We start from the raw sequence: 7,762 nt of genomic DNA, 5'->3' as shown, positions 1-7,762 counted from the left end.
GGCCGCTGCTCCTCCACCCCTCCCCTTGGGGGGCGCCAGCGGCACCGGGACCCCCACCAGTGTCGCCCGTCTCACCGCTGTGTCAAAGCAGAATTACACCGGGGAAAGTGAAAACAAGTGCTGTTTTTAATGAAAAGTCCAAACCAGGTTCCTCCCCCAATGAACACTTTTATATTAATGCTTAAAAAAACCCACTTCTTTGGCAGTAAACTAAAACTCTGACGAAGACATCACTTGCAGTCTTCATAAATTCTTACTCTTCACCTTTTGCATTGTAGACCCAGGTTTCACACCAGTCACACTCACAGCAGCAGCACAGATTCCAAGAGGAATAGTTTTCCTGATATATGCAGTTAGGCCTTGGATGCCTTTACCATTTTGGCTCACAAATGTGGAATGCCTTGGAGGCTAAAGGGAGAGTGCTTTTTTCAAAATAAAAGTATGCTAATTACGTCTGATTCATATACAAATAAGCATGGATAATCTTTAGAAACTTAGTAAGAAAGCTGCTTTTGGGGTGGGTAAGTGATGCAAAATGCATGCAGGACAAGAATCATCATACAGAGTTAGACTCAGCATTTACTGACATAAGTAATACACCAGACCTCTGGACAGTGGCCTTTGCAATGGTTATGTGAACACATCAGTCACATTCAAACCAGGAATTAAAAAACCTGTAAATATTTCACAAGGGCTTGTTAGAGGGGGTGTGATGTTGTTGTATCCTTAGGAAATGCCCATGTGACCAAGTCAGTTTTACTGATAAAAGATTAAAATTCCAGAAATCATAAAGATTATATGATACTATGTGATATTTTACCCAGAATTTTATTAATTTTTATTCTGTGACTGGAAAGCACCTCAGCTTTTATCTAGGGACATATTGTCCCCTATGTGTTACTTCTCTGTCTACCAGTCAGGCCAAATCCTGTGCTTGGACAAACCAGTAAAACATTAAAAATTAGAGGATCTCCATTAATTTCAAATGTATAACAGAATTATTAGCAGAAAAATCTAATCCAATACACATATACATAATTAAAGTGTTATGTAATAGAAAACTAAAACCATTTGGAATTTTTCAAGGTATGATGATGAATTAAAATAAGAAACACTTTTTTGAACATCTTTGCAAAATCTTTTTAACCAGGGAGCATCACTAACCAGAAAATACAATAGCTGTAACTGAACCTAAGTCCTCTCGGAGTTGGTAAGGAACTAGCTCTATGAGAGGAAATGAAAAAAGAGTTTTACACAATGTTCCCTCCTCAAATATAAAATCCTGGCATGCAGGCTTCTGCCAGTGATAAGTATTAGGAAAACAGATTGAAATCCCAAATACAGTTAGTTAGGAAAGTCCTTTTGCAAGTTCTTTCACTGTGGTTATTTCACCTTGCAAGTAGTTCTCATGAATCATAGATATCTTCTGAAATCAAAGGTATTTTCTTCTGAACGCCTTGAACTAGGAACTCAATGCAGTTTTCAAACAAGGAATTCCAGAATTCACTTATATAGACTGAATAATACAGAGTTTAAATATGCAATTAGGCCGATTACTCATGTTATATTTTACATGAACTTTGTTAGCCACTAAGGAAGAGAGTTTTTTATAAATGTGTAAACATTTAGAAAGATTGTGTAAACATTTGTAAAGATTTACTGCCTTTGAAAAACTGTCCTTCTAACTTAGTCCAGGAAACACTGAGCAGAAATAATTCACATTAACTTTAAAATCTGTAGGTATGTCAAAGATATCTACAAATATCCTGGAAATGTGAAAAGCAGAATAACAAAAAAAAAATTTTTTTCACTAAATATAGTACTGGACTAGAATAAAGAACACAGAAGGAATTAGATTAAATATAAACATATCTCATGTTGACCCATACATTTGACAGAAAAAACAAAACTTGCATATTTTGTTCCAAAACCACATACATAAAAATGAATCCCCTCTGATAGTAAACCTGCAGGCAAGTGGTCTCTCATTCTCATCTGTGACTAAAGTCACGTATGACTTCCCTTCCACTGCTGCTGCTTTCAGCTCCTCCCTTTTCCACTCCTCTCCTCTCAAATAAAACTCTACTCTCAGCTTCATTCCAACCTTGTCACAGCTATTGTATTAGAATCAAGAGCTATTTCATGCTGCTTTAATGAAATCCAGAGTGAATTGGAGCCTTCATTTTAACACAGGGGTTGTGTAACCTTGGAAAGACAGTACCAGGCTGATTTCAAATAATCCTTTCTTGAGGAAGACAACTGCAGAGCACCTGGGGAAGTGGCACCCATACCTAGTGGAAGAAGAGAGAGAGTGTTATTCCTGCCTTCTAAAGGAATGAGCTCTAAATTCAATGCAGGTGAAGATAAAAAAAAAATAAAAAAAAGACAACATACATAGAAGGACTTTGTATCTGAAGGATTCTTCAGGTACTCTGACTCTACCTCAGGATTCTGGGGTGATTTGTCAGGTTGGACAGATGCAGAATTCTCCTTTGCTACCCAGCAGTGAGGTGTCTGCCTTCTGGAAACTGCTCTGAAAAAGCTGGTTTTCTTACTATACCTGTTACATGTACCAGAAGAATCTACCAGTAAATTAAACTATTCACAGAGAAATGGAAAACTTGTGAGGTCTCAGAATGCATTGCAATGCCTGAATCAGCTGAAATATGAAGGAGCTGAGGAACTGGTTCGGGGGATACAGAAAGACATGCCAAGAAATGCATTCAGGCAAAATGCGTGTGCTCCTGATTAAGAGTCAGAATTTCTCATGCAATAGCCAAACCAAAAAAAGAAGGAAAAATTCAGTAAAGTATTTTTTAATTATGTTGGGAAAAAAACCAAAAAACCCAAAAAACCAATATCATTCTTCATTTCTCATTTTCCCTAATTTAACACTCCAAAGAAAAAATAAATACCACTTCATAATGTACACAATGTAGGTTATGCACTGTGTAATTACAATTCTGCTCAGGACTCAGCACCTGAACTGTGCAGAAGTTCAATTGAGAATTTTGTCTGTTCGCCACCACTGAGAGACAGCCAAAGCTGCAGCAGCTGTTGCTCACAATTTCCAAATGAGTGACCTCTGACTGGAATTGGTTTTTACAGTCCACCAGACTCTTAAAAAATGCAATTTTGATGTTCAATCTAATCCCTTAGCCTTACAAAACAAGATTGTTTTTATTCTATTTGTACTCCAAGTAAAAATGTAGCCATGAACAGTGGCTTTTCAGGAAATCTCCATGTCAAGGCAAACCTATAACAAGAGTAATATAAAAGAAACATGGTCAAAAATATTAATCTACTTCAGAACAATGCTTGGAATGTAGCACACACAAACCTCAGTAGGAAAAAGATATTATTTAGTGTATTTTCCGTTGTTGCTAAGAAACTGTTGCTTCATTTCACTATTGTCATTTGCAGAAAAACTTTGATTGTTCTTTTGCCATTTTGGTCATTTCATTGTAACAGCTATATAAATAAATGGGTTATAAAGAGAAAAGCACTGAATTGTGTTCAATGTGCTTTCATCTGTAGCCTGGTCTCCCATATTCTTTCCTGTAACTTAGTTCCCTCCAAAAAGATCTAAAAAATTAAATAGATTATTTTATGAGAACACAGAAAACATCCTTAAATTTATTTTTATGTAACATATAAAATCTGCAAGATCACAGTCATTGTGCTCACCCTTTCTCTGAGAACTAGGAATGTGCTCCTACAGTATCTAATCTGCTGCCCTCTGTCCAAAAGTAGTTAAAAGCACATGCAAAAAGATAGAATAACAACAGAGAAAACAGAAAGTGTTGTTTTTCTTCAAATCTTCCAGCTATTTGTATGATTTTTTGACCTGGCAGTAGGACCTAATACCCAACTACTTTACAAAGTTTAAATGAATGATTTTCTATTGTAAAAACTGGCTCTGCTGTGTTCATAAGAGGAAGTTGATGAGTCCAGTTCCTTGCTATGACAACCATGAACACTGTCACACTCATGCCAATTATATTAAAACTAACAACTTTTTGTCTTCAAGTATTCTTTACTTATTAGTTGTCATAGAAACTTAAGATTTTCTACATAAAATTACTGTTGGTGAGTTTACCAAGTTTCTTCATGTGTTAGTGTCCTTTACTTTATTCGTCCTTTTCTGGTATGTAAAGACTGCAGCCATATCTGCTCTCATCCTGGATTAAATGAGCTAAACTCAGAATTTAGTTTTCAGTCCTAAAACAGGCTTTTCATTCTCCTGCCCACCCTAGCAGTTCCCCTGGCATCTGCTGCAATTTGACTTCACCTCTCTTGAATTAAGGTGATCAGAATTTAGTATTGAAAATAAAAAATATCTGGGAAATAATGCCTCTTGCAAAGAATGAGTATCTGTACAAGAGTCAGTTTATCAAATATACTACATTGGCAGCTCACAGTTAATCTTGTGGTCAATTACTACTGTCATCCACAGTGACCTAGAATTAATTAAGTCCCATCTTAATGGTATACATTCTCAGGATTAGCTTTAGCTGAATAGTGCTGTACTTTGGATAATACAATTCATCCAATTATACTGGTCCTCAAGGTCCTTTCAATCAGCCTTGATATCATAATTCCCCTCTGTATTCATAACTGTGTCATCAGCAAATTTAAGACTGTATCACCGTTATTCATTAAATAAGATTAGTCCACAAGACTTTAAGAAACTCAAGCAAACTCCATATAGCTGATAGGTTAATCTATCAATATGCACACCAATGTGCTATCCCAAAGGAAACATACATTTCCCTTCCTCTTTAGCCAACTTCATTCCCCTTGAAGTTCTGTCCTATTCCTTTTTCCCCTATGAAGAATATTTTGAGGTTGTCCAAGATTACATGCACTTTATTTCTCTGCCCAGAAAACCAGTTACCCTCTTAAGAGACATGGCTTGATTTCCCATTTCCCCTTGGTCAACCAATACTGACTTTTATTTAATTTCCTGTTATCTTCGTAACTTCCTTTAGCATTCTTCCCTTGAAGATACATTCTGAAGTCTCTACTGCATCGGACTGCATTTGCAACCATTCCAAATGTTTCTCTCATATTAAATGGAGTTGTCTTTGCTATTCTTCAATCACACAGAAAAATCTTCACCTCGATAAATCTGTACTTGAAAAAGTCTTTGCTACTAGAACTAGAGTTAAACATGCCAGTACTCTTAAATCTCATCCTTACACATTATCTTGTTCTCCTGGCTTTATGAACACATTCTCTGAAGGAGAGCATGATGCTTGACAAAAGTAAGAAATGCATTTGTGAAGTCGGAAGAAGAGGCTTAAATACCTTGGAAACTATTGATAAAATAACAAAATATGCATGTACTGACATGAGTTATGCAAGCAAATGACATAATTCCTTAACTCATTAATACGGGTTATTATCTTCAATTAACAATTTCCTGGTATTTAAAGAACTGTTGATCTAAAGAAGCCCAAGGGGGGTAAAGCAGACCTGTTTCATTTGTCATTTATACTTTTACTAAGAGCTCACTCTGCACTGTTGATAATGGAATTGTATTTACCAGGAGTTTAACAGCTGACTCTCTGTTAGACATGAAGGTGAACTTCTCATTGACAAAGCCTTGTCACAACATACAAAAGCTGGCCCTCTTTCAGGTCACAAAGGCTCAGAAAGAATAATGCTACAAAGGCTTAGAAAGATTATTGTTACTGTAATACTGAGCAAATGTTTCGTTCCCTTGGTTATCCCATTTCAAAGCAACTCAAGTAACCAAACAGAGAAAGTTACCATGTCTGTGCAGGCTGTTCTGAAGCTATTGCTCATTACAAACAGGCACGTCCCTTCTTTCAAATTGAGATTTAGGGCCTGCAATTCAGTCCCTCGATCTAGAATATAGAGCTCAGTACTGATCAAGAAGAAAATCAGCTCACATGAATTCTCAGAGAAAAAAATCAGAGTACTTCTTTCTCCTGTAAAAACATGTCCACAATTACACTAGAAAGCATAATTCAACATAATTTGGCAAATAATTTCCATAATAAATATTTCTTTCAGGACAAAGGTGGAAATTCTACAACTACAAAAGGACATGTAATTATACCCAGGAATAACAGCAAAGAACTCTTCTGTCCAAGCTTTTTCATTATTTTTATTCAGTGTCAGTGTTAAATCAACCACACCAGAATTTCAGAGTAATCCATTACTTTTGCTTCTGCAAATTTACTTTTGCTTACAAGGAGTAAATAAGAAGAGATAAAATGAAAAATATTGTAAACAAGCTTTTTTGTCATTTGTTTTGAATCTAAACAACCTGTAAGGAAAGGTACTTTTAATGAAGGAATGCATGAAGAGTGCTGGGAGCCTTCCTTAAGGCTGGCATGAGGATGCAGTCCCAGTTCCTGTCAGTGAGAGTCCTGTTGGCCATTGCTGCCTCCAGCTCAGCACTACATAAACAAGGTTTGATGGCAGTACTGTAAAAGGTACCATGTAAACCATGCCCACCAAGAAGGGGGAGTCTTCTGAAAAAACTGAATTCTGGAAGTGACCCAGAGCTGAGCCTGGCGGTTTTGCCACGTGCCCAAGTCACTGCCTCAGCTCACAGGGCAGCAATGCTCACTGTGGTGGCACAAGTGACACTACTCCCTCCTGACTGGCAGCCTGACCTTCCCCTCTCTGCCAAAATCCACTGGCCAGGAAAACTCCTGCAACATGTCCTCTCTGCCACAGAAAGAGCAATTGACTCCCTGGGGTCTGTTCTGCACACAAAACCCAGCAGCACTGTCTCCATCTCCACAGGCACACTGCCCTGCGATTTCTGTGTGGGAAGAGTATTATTTTACATATTTTTGGGGGGATTTCTAAGTATTGGAGACATGTTTACTGTGCACATCACAAGACATATTTACAAGCAAGTAAACTCAAGGGTGTGTACATATTTCTGTCCAGACAAGCCCAGGAAAAATTCTAACAAGACTGAGTAGTGCCAAAAAATACACTTAATCCTGCTCTAATAATTAGATTATTATTAAACTACACTGACATATTTTACATGAACTACACCATAAATTAATTACAGGGGTGTCCCTGCTCCCTGAACTCACATCCTGACTATCACTGATTTAAACTCATCTCATACAGAACATCAGGACCAAGCATCAAAAGCTCTTTATCCTTCTCATGGAATATGAATTGGAAGAAACTCCTCATATTGTGCATTGATAAGTCATTAGTGATGACTACCTGGAACTGAAACTGTCATTGAAAACACGCAATATGCTTATTTCTGCCCTTGGCCTTAAAATATTTAAAAGAAAAAAAAAGTAGAGAAAACAATCCTGTTTTCCCATCTTCTCACAGAACCAGGAAAGACCTGCAAATACCAAACAGAACAAATAATTGTAACTGTTGTTGTAATTGTACTTGAATCTACTGTCCGAGTCTCTATCACCTCCAAAGCTCCTGTTTTTTAACTCACTCTCCCTGTCTCAGAGCAAGCCGCTCTTCTGAACATCAGCCGACCTTTTAGAAGAGACAAAACCCTTCCGTTACATTTATGCCGAGCTCTTCCTACGGCAGGATCCGGCTGCGAAGAGCACGGATCACACAAGAGGAGAAACACCCTCGCTGTGACCTCGGTGGTGTTCGCTCCTTCCCTGTACCTATGTGCAACACGTAACTCTGCCCGTAGAACGCATTAAAAACAGCACCGCACGCACACCCAAGCAAGCGTGAGTAACAAATCTCGGTGTTGCGGCAGTGTCGGTGACCCCGAGCA

This window comes from Geospiza fortis, unplaced genomic scaffold (assembly GCF_000277835.1).
Source record: "Geospiza fortis unplaced genomic scaffold, GeoFor_1.0 scaffold23, whole genome shotgun sequence".
Classification (NCBI taxonomy): Eukaryota; Metazoa; Chordata; class Aves; order Passeriformes; family Thraupidae; genus Geospiza; species Geospiza fortis.
This window is presented reverse-complemented; position numbering follows the sequence as displayed.